Consider the following 17,878-nt stretch of genomic DNA (forward strand, 5'->3'; position numbering starts at 1 on the left):
GGGGACCCTTCATGATTTTTTTAAAATTAAGAAATACAGCACGGTAACAGGCCCTTCCGGGCCATGGGCCCGTGCCACCCAATTAACCTATAGCCCCCATACATTTTTGAAAGGTGAGAGGAAATCCAGCAGACACGAGGAGGATGTACAGACTCCTTACAGACAGCGCCGGATTCGAACCTGGATCGCTGGCGCTGTCGCTGTCCTGAAGGATGTTCGCTACTTTTATTACTTTCCTGAAGAATGCTTTCAAAATGTATGGGAGAATTTGCATCAAGTCAGATTACCATGAATCATATTATTCATGACCCAGGGAACCCCCGAATGTTGTAAAGAAATCCTTCACAAGTACTTTCTGTTGTAAAGAATTATAATTTAATGAAGCTTCAAGTGTCCTTTGCTGGTCAAAACGTTTGGGTGTTCTATGAAAGAAAGCATACAATTATTTATTTCTGGCCATTCTTTGGGAGTCGAGATTTAAATTTGATTAGTCTTGTAGTGAGATCTCTGCTCTTTCTCTCCCCCCCTTTCCCCCCCCCCCCACCCTTCTCTTTGCCTCTCAAAAGAACATAAAGATGAGGATTTGGTTCATCTCGGCTGCTCTGCTATTTAAGGAGATCCTCAGACGTGGCAATTTTCCTGCTTGATTCCCAAAACCCTAAGCATTCAAATATCTGCCAACTCACTTTGAATAGAGCAATTTTCTCAGCATCAACAGTCTCTGGAGGTGGGAATTGCAAAGATTTACAACACTCCACATGAAAAAATATTTGCCTCATCTCAGACTTAGATATGATTATCCTGAGTCAGTGTCCTCTTCTAGACCATGGTCGGGTAGATAGAGAGTGTTCAATTTCAATGAGATCGACTCTTGTCCTCTTAAATTCCTCAATATCCGAAAGAAGCAGTTCTGAACCTTAAAAAAAACATTGTCCACGTGGTGAGAGATGATAGGTTTGTGTGCAGAACTACCGCACAGTTCAAGACCAGGAAGATCCATTCTGTACACACCAAGTTCCCATGAACAATAACATGATTCCATCTCAATAAATACCTTAGATTTTCCATCTCCGTGGAGTGAGAGAATCATATAACACAATACAGGTCCTTCGGCCCACTTCATCCGTACTGACCTAGTTGGAATCATGAGCTAGTTCCATTTGCCTGCATTTGGTCCGTGTCCTTTAAAACCCTTCCCATCCATAGATCTGTCCAAAAGTTTTTTTTTGCATGCCATATTTTTCAGATTTCCTCTGGCAGCTCGTTCCAGATACAGACCACCCTCTGTGTGAGTCCCTCAGGTCCATCTTAAATCTCTCCCCTCTCACTGTAAAACAATGCTCTCTAGTTCTAGAATGATCTACCCTGGGGAAAAAAACAGTGAGCATTCACTTTGTCCATGCTTTTCATGTCTCTGTAAACCTTTGTAAGGTCACACCTCACCTTCCGACACTCCAGGGAGAAAAGCCCCAGCCTCTAATGTCTTCCTACAACTCCAGGCCTCCAGTCCTGGCAACATTTGGGTGAGCATGTTTAAGTTCATGGGAGTCACTATCTTAGAGGATTTTTCCTGGACCCAGCACACCAATGTCATCATGAGGAAAGCACGTCAGTGCCTCTACTTCCTCAGGAGTTTGCGGAAGTTTGACCAACCGTCGGAAACCCTGGCAAATTTCTACAGAGGTGTGGTGGAAAGTGTGTTGACCGGCTGCATCATGGTTTGATATGGGGACACCAGTACCCCTGAGCAGAAAGCCCTGCAAAAGGTAGTGGATGTAGCCCAGGACATTACAGGCAAAACTCTCCCCACCATCGAGAACATGTACAAGGAACGCTGCTGTCGGAGAGCAGCAGCAATCATCAAGGATCCGCAGCACCCAGCACATGCTCCGTTCTTGCTGCTGCCATCAGGAAAGAGGTGTCGGTGCCACAACACTCGCACCCTCAGGTTCAGGAACAGCTGCTCCCCCTCCACCATCAGACTCCTCAACCACAAACTCACTCAGGGACTCATTTTAAGTTCTCTCACGTGCACTTTATTGATTTTTTTCTCTCTGTATTGAAGTTTGTTTACATTTCCTAATTTGTTTACGTGTACTTTTTTTTTGCACTTCCAATATGTGATAATTCTGCCTGGCCCTCAGGAAAAAGAATCTCAGGGTTGTATGTGATATCATGTGCAATCTCCTTGCAGATAGCAGGGGATTCGATCCTGGGTCACTGGCTCAGTTTGTTTAAATTTCTTTATTTTGTCTGCATCTGTATGTGGAGTCAGGTTTTTTTTCTACTGCCAATAAGTGGAATCTCAGGGTTGTATGTGATGCCTGGTATGTACTCTGACAATAAATCTGATCTGGAATCTCTGCTCCCTTTCCACCTCACTGAGACTCTTGCTACAGCTGGCTGGCCATAATTCCACACAATACCCCTTTGAATCCTGACTCCATCCTCCCAACATTCTGTTTTCAAAGTGATGGTTTATTTTTTTCCCTTCAGAACGTCACACATGGGCTAATATTACTTCCTTGGTGATATTTTTGGGACAAGCAAGTCGAATTACAGTACAGATGTCATCAGCAAAATGTGTAGAGGAGAGATGTGTCTAATGCTTGCTGGGTGAGTCATTGGGGGTGGGGAGGAACAGTGACGTTTTTGGTACTGAATCTGTGTGGATTGTACCGGAAGTTGCACTGGAGTATTGAGTGGAAGATGAGCAGAGGAGCAAGTCAGTCTCTCCAGTGGGAACATGACCATTGGCAAGTCCAACAGCCCCTTGGTGTCCAAATGCAACATAAAACGAGATGCTGGAGGAACTCAGGGTCAGGCAGCGTCTGTGGAGGGAAGTGGACACCCATCGTTTCAGGTTGCGACCCTATAGCAGGGGGAGAGGTAAGGGGAAGGGGTCGGCAGGAGCAGGGAAGTGAAAGATACATCTGGGTATTGAGGGGTTGATGGGCAGTGGGGAGCGGGTGGGGAAGGGGTGGAAGAGAAAGGAAGTGTGGCTATGGCAACAGAGTCTGGAAGAGGATAAGTGGAGACAACCAGCGGCTGTGGATGCTGGAATCTGATAAACATTCTTGGTAACTCCTTAAAGTTGTGAGGATATGAGGCCTTCAGTATCAGTAGATGTCTCTTCTGCTTGTTGCTGCAGGGTCACCAACCAGAGGAAACTAGCAAAGAAACCAGTGATGTGCTAGGAATCTTTCAAATGAGATCCCAACAACACTAAGGCCACAGGCATCAGAGTTGCCCCTGACTCACTGCATTTGGAGCCTGGAGTCTCCAAGGGTTGAGTTTGGATGTAGACTCCCAGTGCTGACAGAGGAGCACACTCCCCGCTCTGAGATGAAGGCTGTAGACCGGGAGCACTCTCCCAGATCCAGGACTGGCTGACATTCCATCCGGGCTCTGAGGTTGTTGTATAATCTTGGCCTGACATCAAGTCCATGTCCTCAGCTCCTGAGGTTAGCTGAGAGGCCCTGAGATTTGTTACACACCTGAGGGAAATTCCTGCCTCTCCTTGTAATTCACAGCCACCTGACCTTCTGGGGAAGCTTCTCTGCATCCTTTTCAGTTGAGACCAGGACTGCACACAATACTCCAACGTGTTGTACAGTTGTGACATGTCGCCTCTGCTCTTGTGCTCAATGCTCTGAGCAGTGAAGACCAATGTGCCTGCCCCACTGTGTTCCTCCAGCACTCTGTGTGTTGCTTCAGTTCCCCAGCATCTGCGTTCCCTCTTGTTCGACAGGGCTGGAGCTCAGTGTAGAACCCAGGACTCTGAAGCTGTGAGACAGCAGCGCTCCAAACTCTGTCACTGTGCTAACCCTCTTCACCAGTCCTGAGATATCCCCATGTAAGACCACAAGATATCAGAGCAGAAATAGGCCATTCAGCCCATCATGTCTGCCCTGGCATTTAATCGTGAGCTGATCCATTTTCCCACTCAGCCCCACTGCGCGGCCTCCTCCCCATAACCTTAGATGTCCTAATTAACCAAGAACATATCCATCTTTGCCTTAAATATACCCAATGACCCGGCCTGCACAACCACCTCTGGTAATAGATTCCACAGATTCACCACCCTCTGGCTCAAGAAATCCTCCACATCTCTGTTCTGTGGATGCCCTTCACTCCTGAAGTTGTGCCCTCTTGTCCTCTCCTCTCCCACCATGGGAAACAACCTTCCTACATCTACTCTGTCTCTGCCTTTCAATGTTCAAAATGTTTCAATGAGAACCCCCCTCATTCTCCTAAATCTAATGAGCACCGGCCAAGAGCTGTCAAACACACCTCATGATAATCCGATGTCCTTAGCTTCCTTTGCCCTGTAGCCGTGGTTTAATTTGGATTAGGTCCTGGTATAATTCTTTCCAAATGATGTTTTAAATGTCGATACTGTTCAGTGACTTCAATTTCCTTCGTATTAGAGAAAGCTGAATTTGATGAAATTTAATTATACCATTGCAAGGCTGACAGACTTGCATTAATGAAGCCCTGGAAGACCCTAAAGCCCCTCACAGCCAGTGGAATACTTTTGGAGTAGTCACTGTCCTGATGCACAGCAAGATCCACAAAGCAACATTGAATGGATCATTTGCGGCAAACGTAGAAGCACCGGCTGAGTATCTGGTTCGATCTGCCTAAAGATCTTGAAAGCTTTACATCTGGCTGAAGGAATGAAGGAGGGGGGGTGGTCCATGGGTTATCACAAATAGGAGTAGGCCACTCAGTCCCTCAATACTACCCCACAAGCATCTGATCTGTTCTCTCAGTGCCAGATTGAGACCACCCACCAATTGGAGGAAAAACACCTCATATTCTGCCTAGGCACCATCTCCAACCATGTATTAACATCGACTTCTCCTGTTTCCATTAGATTCCCCCTGACCCCCCCCTTCCCCCTTTGGGTTTCCTCTGGGTTCCCCATTTTCCTCCCACCCTTCAAAAACTTATGGGGGTGTAGGTTAATTAGGTGTAATGGGATGGCATGGACTCGTGGGCTGGAAGGGACTGCTACAGTGCTGTATGTCTAAATTTAAAGGTAAAATTCAATGGTTAAATGTACTCTGCATTCTGGGATAGGAAATGCAGAATGATGACCAGTCGGTATTCCAACTGCTTGTGCTCTGAATAATAACCTCAAGAAACATAATGCCTTTTTTATAAAGCCTGTGGTTGGCGTTGGGTTATGGAGACCAGCTAGAGGTCGGGGATCCAGCAGTGAGTTTGGAGTTGATCTGTTGTGTACTCTAGGCTCTCCCACTATGGGAATCAACCTTTTTATAAACTCTACTCTGTCTATGACTTTCAACAATCATCAAGGATCCACACCACCCAGCTCTGTTCTTACTGCTGCCATCAGGAAAGAGGTATCGGTGCCATAAGACTCGCCCCACCAGGTTCAGGAATAGCTGCTCTCCCTCCACCATCAGACTCCTCAACAACAAACTCAATCAGGGACGCATTTAAGGACTCTCACGTGTGCAATTTATTTTTCTCTCTCTGTAGTGCAGTCAGTTTTTTTACATTTCTCTATTTATTTACATGTGTACATTTAGTACGGCATTTTTTGCATGACCAATAAGTGGTAATTCTGCCTCACCCACAGGAAAAGGAATCTCAAGGTTGTATGTGATGTCATTATGTACTCTGACAATAAATCTGAACATTCGAAATGTTTCATTGAGATTCCCCCCATCTCCTAAATTTCAACGAGTACAAGCCAAGAGCTCTCTCTCAATGTCACCAAAACCCCAGCACTGATGAGGTACCAGCAAGGAGGCGGTGCCATCTGTATCGGCTACCTTCAACCTTCTTGGTGATAGAGGTCGTGAGTGTGGAGGATATTGTCGAAGATGCCGTGATATAGATCTTAAAAGTGCACTCAAGCAAGTGCTGTTAAATTATTAAATGCGCCAACAGCCAATGCTTTTCCCTTTAATATAAAGTTGCAGTAAAGGTCAATAGACCTGGGGACACTGGAAATGTCACTTGCTCCGGCATTTCTTAAAATAAAATGGGTCACATAGGAGATTGATTGGAGTGAGATGGTGTCACCAAAACGTTCAACTTAATGTGTTGGTTACTTTAAATTGGGGAGACTAACAGCAGATAATCTTGAAGTATACATGGCACACCAGTGATGTATTCAAGTGGTTTAGTAGGTCTTATTGTATTTCCTGCAAAAGGATGGTTACGGATATATTTCCCCCAGGACCTGTTGAAATGCCATTTCACTAGGAGACCACTATTAAGGCCATTAACTTCGGAACATTTAGTTTCCATTGGATGCCGATTGGGTTTTGAAACAAAAAATTAAAGAGTTGTATCTCCTGAAGCATACTTGCATCTGAGATATTAAAGAGATTTGTATTTCATTATTATGTCAATCTTCTGCATGTGCTCAATTGAGAGCATCCTGGCCGGCTGCATCACGGTGTGGTACGGTTGCTGCACAGAAATGGATCGGAGGTCAATCCACAGGACCAGAAGAGTGGCAGAGAGGATCACTGGAGTCTTTCCCTCCCCGCCACCACCCCCCCCCCCCACCTCCAACAACTTGATCTACCTGGATCATTGTCTGAAGAGGGTGCGCAAAATCATTGAGGACCCCTTCCATTCTGCACACAGTATCTTCCAGCTGCTCCCGTTGGGGAAGAGATACAGGAGGATCAGAGCCAGCACCACCAGGCTGAGGAACAGCTTCTTCCCATGGGCAGTGAGAATGCTGAATGACCAAAGGAACGTCTCACACTAACCCCTCAAGACTCTCAAATTTATGAATTGTTTTTTTTATTTGTATATTTGAATACGTGTCCTGCATGTGTATTGTTTGTCTGTCTGTGTGTTATGTCTGGGTGTGTGTCTGTGTGTCTTTCACCGAGGCCCGGAGAACGCTGTTTCATCGGGTTGTTTTTGTGCATTTGGATGATAATGATAATTCTGCTCGGACAAGAGCAGGGCTGCAGGAGCTCACAGGAGCGCCACTTCGGCACCTCAGGGGGCAGATTTGACACCTCCTTGATGCCACTTTTGGTGAGCTCCAGCACCTAAAAAAAGCCCTGCACCCCTGGACAAGAGGTTACAGGGTGACCTCAGAAGTTAAAATTCATTTGCAGATCTGAAGAGCTTAATGGAAATAAAGCCTAAATGGAAGCCTTTGTTTTTATCCAATGAGCACCTCACTGCAGAGCCCAAGGTCTATTCTTAATTACTTCTGGGGTGACAGGTGAGATGCACTCCCAGGAAATGATTCTCAACAAGAATTCAAGATTACATTATTGTCATGTAATGGTACCAAAGGGGCAGACTATTTTTGAAATCCAAAGAAAATGGAAAATTCCCAGATGCTAAAGGATCTGGGAGCCCTCGTGCCTGAAGGTAAACTTGCAGGTTGAGTCAGTGGTGAAGAAGGCAAATGCAATGCTGGCATTCATTTCAAGAGGAATAGAATCTAAGAGCAGGGATGTGACGCTGAGGCTTTAAAAGGCCATGGTGAGGCCTCACTTGGAGTATTGTGAGCAGGTTTGAGCTCCTCATTTAAGAAAAGATGTGGTGACATTGGAGAAGGTTCAGAAGAGATTCTCAAGGATGTTTCTGGGAACAAAATGGTTATCAAATGAGAAATGTTTGACAGCTCTTGGCCAGTGGTCATTGGGGGATCAGAGGTGGAAAGGGTGAACAAATTTAAATTCCAGGAGTCACTATTTCGAGGTCCTTTCCTGGAACCAACACATTAATGTCATCATGAAGAAGACATATCAGCACCTCTACTTCCTTGTGAGTTTTCAGAAGTTTGATATGATGTTGGAAACCTTTGCAAAATTCTACTGATGTGTGATGGAAAGTGTGGTGACAGGCTGCATCATGGTCTAGTATGGGGACACCAATACCCCTGAGTGGAAAGCCCTCCAAAAGGTAGTGGACATGGCCCAGGACATCACAAGCAAACTCCCACCACCATCGAGAACCTTTACAAGGAATGCTGCCATCGGAGAGCAGCAGCAGTCATCAAGGATCCATAACACCCAGCACATGCTCTGTTCTTGCTGCTGCCATCAGGAAAGAGGTATCGGTGCCACAAGACTGGCCCCACCAGGTTCAAGAACAGCTACTCCCCCTCCACCATCAAACTCAGAGACAACAAACTCAACTAAGGATTCATTTAAGGACTCTCACTTTGCCCATTATTTATTACTGAATATTTATTTTCTGTATTTCTCTCTTTTGTTCATGTATTTTTTCTTGAGTACAATATTTTTGCACTACCAATAAGTAGAAATTCTGCCTGGCCCACAGGAGAAAGAATCTCAGGGTTGTATGTGATGTCATGTATACACACTCTGTCAAGAAATCTGAACTTTGACTTCATATTCTACCTTTGCCTCTCTGGATGTGAGACACTTCTATCTTGTTCCACCTGCACTCGAGTGTGTCACTCTGCGTTGTATTGTTTTACACCACTTTTGATAAAACTAAGGCACTGGCCTCAAAAGACCATTGGAGGGGAAATTTAAATTCAAGAGTTAAAAAAAGAACAATTGTCAGTAACAAATTGCTGTTAACCCCGCCAGTCTCCATTGGTGAAGGGAAACTGCCTTTCCATACCCGTAACTCCAGACTTGCCATTCTGGTGAAATCCATGCTGTCTCCTCTGTCTGCAGGTGGGGGTGGGAAACCATAATGTAGTTTTGCCAACCCTGCCTCTTGAATTAAAGTTGAACTGAGAATGAGTGTTAAATGCTGGGCTGTTAGTCAACACATTAAAAAAATTATGAAACCTTGATTCCCACGCAATCCATGCTGATATCATTTGTACTAAAGATTATAAGTTCACATTTATTGTCATTTAATTATATAAGTACGTGACAAAACGGTGTTGTCCGGTCTTCGGTGCAATACATGTAGACGCACAACCAGACAAAACACACAGACCTGATATACTTGTGGGACGAATATGCAGATATACATATTGTTGAATAAATAGTAGACTTGTAGGTTAATTGGGTGTATTTGGGCAGCATGGATTTAAATGGCTCAAATAGGCTCGACTGTACAGGAAATAAAATTTACAATAAAAAACCTTTTAAAAACGGTATGAATGTCGGATTAGCTTAAATAGGTACGATGTTCGATGTGGACTTGAGGGGCCAAATAGCCTGTTCTTCCTCTGTAGAGTTCAGTTTCTCCAAGATCGAGCTAACTAACTTAATCCTCAGGCCTAGCATTGAGGCCCTAGTTACATTAGAGCGCTATGTGAGGTGGGCCACTCCAGATTCGTAAAACATTCACTGACCCAGGGATGTCCAGTGAAAAGATTACCTGGCGGACTGAGAAAAAATACAAAGGTGGTGCTCAAAGGCACTTCCCCACTGACATCTGGAAAAGTGTTCCTTCCCAGTTATGGAGTCATGGGAATAGTCCCTTTGGTCCATCTTGTCCATGCTGATCGTTGTCTGTCTGAACTAGTCCCATTTGCCTGCATTTGGCTCGTTTCCCTTAAAATCTCCATCAGGTCACCTGGGAAAACGAGCTCAGCATGCAGGAAACTTCAAGGAAGAACTAATGGAAGTGACTTTAAAAATGTAGCCTTTTAAAGCAGCGGCAGGGAATAAAAAATTAAAGAAACGATTGTGAAGCGTGTTTGTTAATAATTAATGGAGGTCTATCATTGCTGATCTTCCATCTGCGACTTTAAGCACATCGCTGATTTAATTTCTGCACTCAAACCAGATAAACCTTAAACTCTGACAATCCAAAAGGACACGTACCTGCAAAGTGCACTGCGGTTACTCACCAAGTCTAATTGTTGGCACCTCCCAAAATCACCACCTTGGACATCAGGAAGATAAGGGCTGTCGGTGCCTGGGAACACCTTGCAGGCCCCCTCCAAGTCACACACCATCCTCACTTGGAAGTGTATCCCCACTCTGTGCCAACAGTATAGAGGGAGAACTTTCACCAGGACGACTACGACGGGCTGCAAGGTGCCTCTGTAGACTCGGGTCCACTTCAGAGTTCTAGTATCTCTTGTGGAAGATACCCATTTCAAATTTTAGATTTATTGCCAGAGTAATATACATGACATCACATACAACTCTGAGATTCTTTTACCTGTGGACGAGGCAGAATTACCATTTATTGGTAGTGCAAAAAAACCCCACTATGTTCACATGTAAACAAATAAAGAAATGTGAAAAAAACTGCAATATAGAGAGAAGAGTCTGATGGTAGAGGTTAGCATCTGTTCCTGAACCTGGTGGGGCGAGTCTTGTGGCACCGATACCTCTTTCCCGATGGCAGCAGCGAGAACAGAATGTGTGCTGGGTGGTGTGGGTCCTTGATGATTGCTGCTGCTCTCCGACTTTTCCATTCCAACACGTAAAGTGATTTCACAATTGTACAAAGTGAAGGGAGGAAAGTTCAGGGGAGGCATCAGGGGTAAGTATTTTACACAGAGAGTTGTAGGTGCCTGGAATGCCTTGCCAGTGATGGTCGTGGAGGCTGGAACATGAGGGGCATTTAAGAGACTCTTAGACAGGCACATGGATGAAAGGAAAATAGATGGTTATGGGTTAGGAAGGACTTATTTTAGGAATATATACATCAGCACAACATCGAGGGCTGAAGGGCCTGTACTGTGCTATAGCATTCAAGGTTCTAAATCCTTTTAGACTGTAGATTGGACATCTTTGACAAGGCCATACATCGGCCCATCTCTCAAGTGTTTGTGATGAGCCTCCCCCTTGGCCTTGTGGTGATCTAGTTACCTTGGCAACTCAATCCACGGTACTCAGTCGGGATTGTGCATGGGATGCTCACCTTCCTTGTCATGTGCATCAGGGGCACCATTGAGTTAAACAAGGAAGTCCGCAGATTCCAGGTTCAAGTGCAATACACAAATGTGCTGGAGAAACTCAGCAGGTCGTGTACCATCCGTGGGAAGTAAAGGGTAAGTAACATTTCGGGCCTGGGCCCTTGGTCAGGTTACCCTTTACTTCCTATGGATGCTGTGTGACCTGCTGAATTTCTTCTGCATCCCTCAGCCATGGTGGTATGGACATTCCAACAGGTAAAAGGTTGGATTATGGTGAGCGTGTTGTGGTGAACTTCTGATTGGAGTTGGTTGAAAGGCCATACTATCGATGCCAGCTTGCAATATGTAAATGGCCGTGTTGCAACATGAGAACTAAATAAAATGGAGAGGATTGAGTGTAGGAGTTAGGATTTTGTGGAGAAGTTGTATAAGATATTGATGAGGCCAGATTTGGAGTATTGAGTGTACTTTTGGTCACCGAACTGTCAGCTTTTCCCACTGAGGGTAGGTGAGGTACAAACTAGAGGATGTGGGTTAAAGGTGAAAAGAGGGAGGGATTTAAGGAGTAAAAACATGACACTGGAGAAACTCAGCAGGCCAAGTAGCGAATTTTATATCGCAAAGATAAAGATACAGAACCAACCCTTTGGGCCTGAGCCCTTCATCGAGGTGAGGTTTATGGGGAACATTAGGAGAAACTTCCCACAGAGAATGGTGTGAGTGTGGAACGAGCTGCCAGCTGAAGTGGTGACTGCTGGCTCAATTTTAACATTTAATAAACATTTAGACAGGTACATGGATGGGGGATGGGTAAGGAGGGCAATGGACTGGATGCAGGTCAGTGGGACTAGGCAGAATAATAATTTAGCACAGACTTGAAGGGCCGAAGGATGGTTTCTGTGCTGTCATTTTCTATGGATCATATTCTCAAGCTTCAGCCTCAGCCACAAGGGAAGGTATTGCTTTGCTTACGGTTAAGATGCTGCTAAATGTATCTCTCCTGGACAGATTCAGCCTGAGAGCAGGCACCAGGGATTGGATGAAGCATCAGAGATGGAGTCCTTCAAACACTGGAAATTAATTTAGACAATCCAGTGAATATTCCATGTACAATCATTAAAATGTCACATACTGTTCAGAAAATAATGAGGCTAATGGAATGCTGACCTCTGTGGGTAGAGGAGTGGAGTACAAGTGGATCAAGAGGTTGTGTTGTTGATGAGTTGACCTGCATTAAACACTGGGAACGGGGCACAGCTCTGGGCACCCTGCCTTATGGAGGATACATTGGACTTGGCAAAAAGTTTATCAGAACAAATCCCAGAATTAAATTGCAACCTATGCATGTAATTCATAGATTTAGAAGTCAAAGGTGATTGATCAAGGGTCTGAGGAGAAGTAGTAGGAGAAATGGAAGGACAAACTCTGCTGCATAGATGGTCGATAGGAGTAGTTCTCGGCCTTTTTTTTTAACCCACTCACATATCACCTTGAGTAATCCCTTACTAACCAGAGAGCATCCTATGCCATAGGTCAAATCAAGTCATCTTTATGTATCGTTCATACCATGCTCTCATGCGTTTCTCCAGGACCACGGAACATACTTACATAAATATGTTAGGATAGAAGTTAAACACATTAAGACATATGCAGTAAAAGTCCAACGGTCGACAGCATCGAGTCCACGCTGCTGAAGATCCAGCTGCGCTGGATGGGTCACGTCTCCAGAATGGAGGACCATCGCCTGCCCAAGATCGTGTTATATGGCGAGCTCTCCACTGGCCACCGTGACAGAGGTGCACCAAAGAAAAGGTACAAGGACTGCCTAAAGAAATCTCTTGGTGCCTGCCCCATTGACCACCGCCAGTGGGCTGATAACGCCTCAAACCGTGCATCTTGGCGCCTCACAGTTTGGCGGGCAGCAACCTCCTTTGAAGAAGACCGCAGAGCCCACCTCACTGACAAAAGGCAAAGGAGGAAAACCCAACACCCAACCCCAACCTACCAATTTTCCCCTGCAGCAGCTGCAACCGTGTCTGCCTGTCCCGCATCGGACTTGTCAGCCACAAACGAGCCTGCAGCTGACGTGGACTTTTACCCCCTCCATAAATCTTCGTCCGCGAAGCCAAGCCAAAGAAGAGACACTATCCACATATGTTCTGGGAGTTCAGGAGTCTAATGGCTTGGGGGAGAAAAACTGTTCTCCAATCTGGACATCAGGCCTGAGTGCTCTGTTACACCTCACCAGCAGCAATTGAGAGACGCATAAACAGATTGGTTAAGTTTAGCTCAAAATTTATCAACAAATTAAAAATAATACAATTACATCAATAAACTTAACCCTCGAACATAAGCCTTTATGGTAACTCTACATTAACAGCAGATATTTTCAAGATGTATGTGGAAAACCCCCCAGATCATTACAGTCCAGGCTCAAAATGCTCCAAATAAAAACTCCCAAAACAAACCCTCAAATCAGTCACATCAAGTCTGTCAGTCAAAAAGGAACAGCTCGCAGAGTCTGGTCTCCAGGGTTGGGATTTTTACTTTGGTTGCACACTGGTCGTTGGGCATGGAGACGGATGGCAGTGGTCACTGTAGACCAGGATTTCCCAACTCTCTTGTTGCTCTGTACCCCTTGCGCATTTTTATAGGTTCCTGTGTACCCCTAAAAATTAAGGATTAAAAAAACATGACATTGTGCAATCTGACTGCAGATTACAACACCATGTATTGTACAGTAGTGGTTATTCTCTTGGACCCAATGTACCCCCTGAAAAGTGCAAATGTACCCCAGATTGGGAACTCCTGCTGTGGACTTACAACTTTCCTGAGTTTTGAATGTGGCAACAAACACCTTTGGTCACTACTTGAGGTTCATTCCTCTGAAGGCCACTTTTGGGTTAACAAGTGACCTTCTGTCACACAGGTTTTCCCCTCTAAACACCCTGTCTTGGGTCGTCAAGTGTCTCCTGTCACAAAGTCCTCCTTTTGGAAGGGGATTGGATTGGATTGGACATGGCAGCTCCAGTTCAGATTGGTTGTAGGTTAGTTGGATTTGGATTGGCCATTGATGAGTTGGATTTGGATTGGCCATTGGTGAGTTGGATTTGATTTGGCCATTGGTGAGTTGGATTTGGATTGGCCATTGGTGAGTTGGATTTTGATTAGTCATGGACATGTTAGGTTTGGATTGACCATGATTGGGTAAAGTTTGGATGGTGTTTTAATTTTATATTTATGCAAATGTTTAAACAGATATGGGGGTAAAATTGAGAATACACTTGTGAAAGCAGAGCATGTTACAAATCTTGAACTCTCTTGCATTTGTTAGTATGGATATGAGATTGAGAAATTTGTTGATGGAATGTACTAAAGGATATGTGAGGAAGGTGGGCATGAGGTAGTATTGTCAGAAGCATGGACTCCCATCCCATCTGAACTTTAAGATCATGTGCTCAAAAAAATTAATTGTCTCGAGGGATTTGGGGAAGGGGCTGAGGTAAAAGATCAGCAGTTATGTTCTTGTGAGCTGAAAAGAGAAGCTTAGTGAATAAAACTTGCTCATAAATTTAAAATTTAAATTTAGACATACAGCATGGTAACAGATCCTTTCATCCATGAGTCCATGCCACTCAATTACATCCAATTAACCTACAACTCCCTGGTACTTTTTGAAGGGTGGGAGGAAACCGGAGCCCCCTGGGAAAACTCACATAGACACAGAGAGAAAATACAAACTCCTTATGGTCCCCAGTCCCAACGGTGTTGCACTAACCGCTACGCCAACCGTACCGCCCCATCTTAAGCCTGTAGTAACCAGAAAGTGAGACTTGCATTTCTACAGCACCTTGAACTTGTATTGAGAGGTTCTGAACCGTCCATCAGCCAAAGAAGGGTTTCTGAACTCTAGCTTTATTCTAACGAAATTCAGCCGTATGTAACAACCTCTCAAAACAGCAGGGTGATAATGGTAAGGAATTTCATTTCCTGTAGCATTGCTTGAGAGATCAGTAATGGCCAGAACATCACAGAGAAAGTCTGCATTCTCTATAGCAGACCCTTGGGGTCTTTTAATTCTACCTGAAGGAAGTGATTGAACCTTACTGTCATGTCTTATCCAGAAAATCTGACAGTGTAACCCTCCCTCTGTATTTCATTGAAGAACCAGCTGTGGTGATTCATGAAAGAAAAGATGTATCAAGTGATTGCAAGTGATACCATTTCACTGTAATAGTCACTCCAAAAATTTGTCAAATTTGCAAAACAAAAATCTACATATCAGCCCATGGCTCATTAAAAACCACACCTGCTTGAACAGAAATACACGTGACAGTGAAACACGGTGGTCTGCAGACGCTGTGATTGTAGTAAAAACACAGAAATGCAGGAGGAACTCAGCCGGTTTTGCGGCATCCGTAGGAAGTACAGATATGTAACCGACATTTCAGACCTGAGCCCTTCTTCAAGCTTAGAAGGGGTAGACATGAGACTTCAGAATGCAGTCTGGTTTATGTGATAACTATTTTGTAATCATATAACATCGGGCAACAGATTTTTTCAAAAGGTTTGCTTCATGGAAAAAACGGGGATTATGATGGACAACTTCAAGTAGAACATAAAGATAATTTTAGATTTGCTGTATCATGTAGGAAGTTGGAGAAACGCGAAATTAACTTTGATTGGATTTAGCATTAAGCGATACTTGCCACACATGTAACGGAACCTACTGCAGTTGTTGTGAGATATTTCTGCTGCATTGAATCTTCCTTGAAGACAATAAATGCCATTGTTATTTAGACTCACTATGCTGTTACCTGAAGAACATGTGCATCAACAGGTGTTCAATCTCTATCAAAAGTAATGCACAGCATCCATATATATGAGCTGCTTTTATAGCCTGTCTGCATCTATCCTGACTATGCGTGGCTAGGTATAAGACAACATTTGCATAGCACCTGCACTGAGTGCAGGCCTAGGCAGACTTGGTTGGACCAAAACAGCTTGCCAAGTGGGCACACTGTGCTAGTATGACAGGAAATAGGTTATATCTAAAAAATGGTATGTGATAGGAAAATATTAAGGCAATTTTTGCGATTAGCAAGAAGTAAAATCTTCACTGTCAGAATAACAGGTGATTTATTGGGGAGTTTCTCGGGGTGATGCATTAACTAAATTTGAAAGAATATCAATCAGACACTGAGAGGTGACCTGAGGGGGGTACATGAGAGGCAGAGATGGGGGAAATGCTCAACATCTTTTCTGCTTGGCAGGAACATCAAAATCAAACAGTTTAAGTGGGTGGGGGTTTAAAGGGAATTTTGAGGGGTGTTTTATTTTTGAGATAGAGAGAGGTGGATTTCTGGAACACACTGCCAGGGGAAGTGTTGGATAGCGTCACTCTGTTTAAGACGCATTGAAGGATATGGCCCTAATGCAGACAAAGAGGATTAGTGTGGATTGGTTGAAGACAGCGTGGAATGATGGGCTGAAGAGTCTGAATTACTGTTCTCCAATCACCTCCTGAGGTAAGTAATACATGTATGGACCTAGCCAAAGGCAACATTAATACAACAAAAATTACTAAAATTATGGATCGAAACAACTGCAATGAACTTCTGTTGTGCAGTCAATAGCATTACAATGACCTTTGCGACTGCAAATGCTCCAATATCAGTTTGCAGAGGATTACATGAGATTGATTTTGATGTCTGCAACATTAAACTCAGGAAGACAACTCGAACATTAATGGAACTGAAACATCTGCAGGACTCCACCACAAAGTGTATTAATCAGGCACCTCCGATGATGATATCCTTGTAGGCTGTCCCGTGGTAAAAACTTGCTTAATATTAGATATTTCTACCAGCAAATACTGTACTTGGAAGAATGCTATTTTGAAGATTGTCCTTCTTCATCTCAATTACTTTGCACTCATCTAAATGTAAAAGCAATACACCTTCCTGACAATTCTTCCACTGTTGAAGTTGTTTAAGATATTGGTGAGGCCAAATTTGGAATATCGTGTGCAGCTCTGGTTGACTGTTACATAGTCAGGCTAATGTAAACTATTTTGAAACGGCGTAAAAATACACCGTTCTCTCTGTAGTAACTGCCTAAAGAAATCTCTTGGTGCCTGCCACATTGACCACCGCCAGTGGGCTGATCTCGCCTCAAACCGTACATCTTGGCGCCTCACAGTTCGGCGGGCAGCAACCTCCTTTGAAGAAGACCGCAGAGCCCACCTCACTGACAAAAGACGAAGGAGTAAAAACCCAACACCCAACCCCAACCCACCAATTTTCCCCTGCAACCGCTACAACCGTGTCTGCCTGTCCCGCATCGGACTTGTCAGCCACAAACGAGCCTGCAGCTGACGTGGACATTTACCCCCTCCATAAATCTTCGTCCGCGAAGCCAAGCCAAAGAAAGAAGAACTGTAGTGCACCAGTGTGGGGCGTATGAATATGAGTGTGTGTGAACAGTTTCCTGAGATGACGGAAAGCATCAGTAAAGTCTCATCTGTTATTTGAATCTTGCATCTCTAAGTTATTTAAGAAGCCTCTCAAGTAACACAGAGACATAACATTGCCTAACTAAAGGAAGAATGTCAATAACATTGAAAGAGTGCAAAGAAGGTTGACTAGGATGTTCCTGTAATAACAGATTGGTGTTAATCTTTAGTTTAATGTTAAACTATATTTCATATGTGTGTGTGTCTTAGTAAAGTTAATTATGAGACAGGGGAACACACAGATCACATCACATTTACAGAGACGCAATTGCACTCAAAGAGAGAATTCATTTCAGAGTTGCTGAGTGTGGAAGGACAAGACAATAATGCAGTTGCTTTTTAACTGTACCCCCTAAACTCACATCCCACTTTAACTAATTCCTCTGCCGTCGATGTTCTGTGATTAGTAAGGGATTGCTTAAGATGGTCTGAGAGTGGGAAGGGAAGATTGAGAATCACTGCTCTTGACCCAATTGCAACTGAAATATTTTGCTTGAGAAAAATTGTCATTGGCCCATTTCCTTTGGAGTTCTGAAACCGTGCAC

At 44.2% G+C, this 17,878-nt stretch overlaps 1 protein-coding gene across 6 annotated transcripts in view; it reads left to right on the forward strand.

Annotated features, from left to right (window-relative positions):
- Positions 1-17,878, forward strand: part of nav3 (neuron navigator 3) — a 401,736-nt gene that overhangs the window by 71,350 nt on the left and 312,508 nt on the right. The window lies entirely within an intron of this gene.

This window comes from Narcine bancroftii, chromosome 11 (genome assembly GCF_036971445.1).
Source record: "Narcine bancroftii isolate sNarBan1 chromosome 11, sNarBan1.hap1, whole genome shotgun sequence".
Taxonomy (NCBI): Eukaryota; Metazoa; Chordata; class Chondrichthyes; order Torpediniformes; family Narcinidae; genus Narcine; species Narcine bancroftii.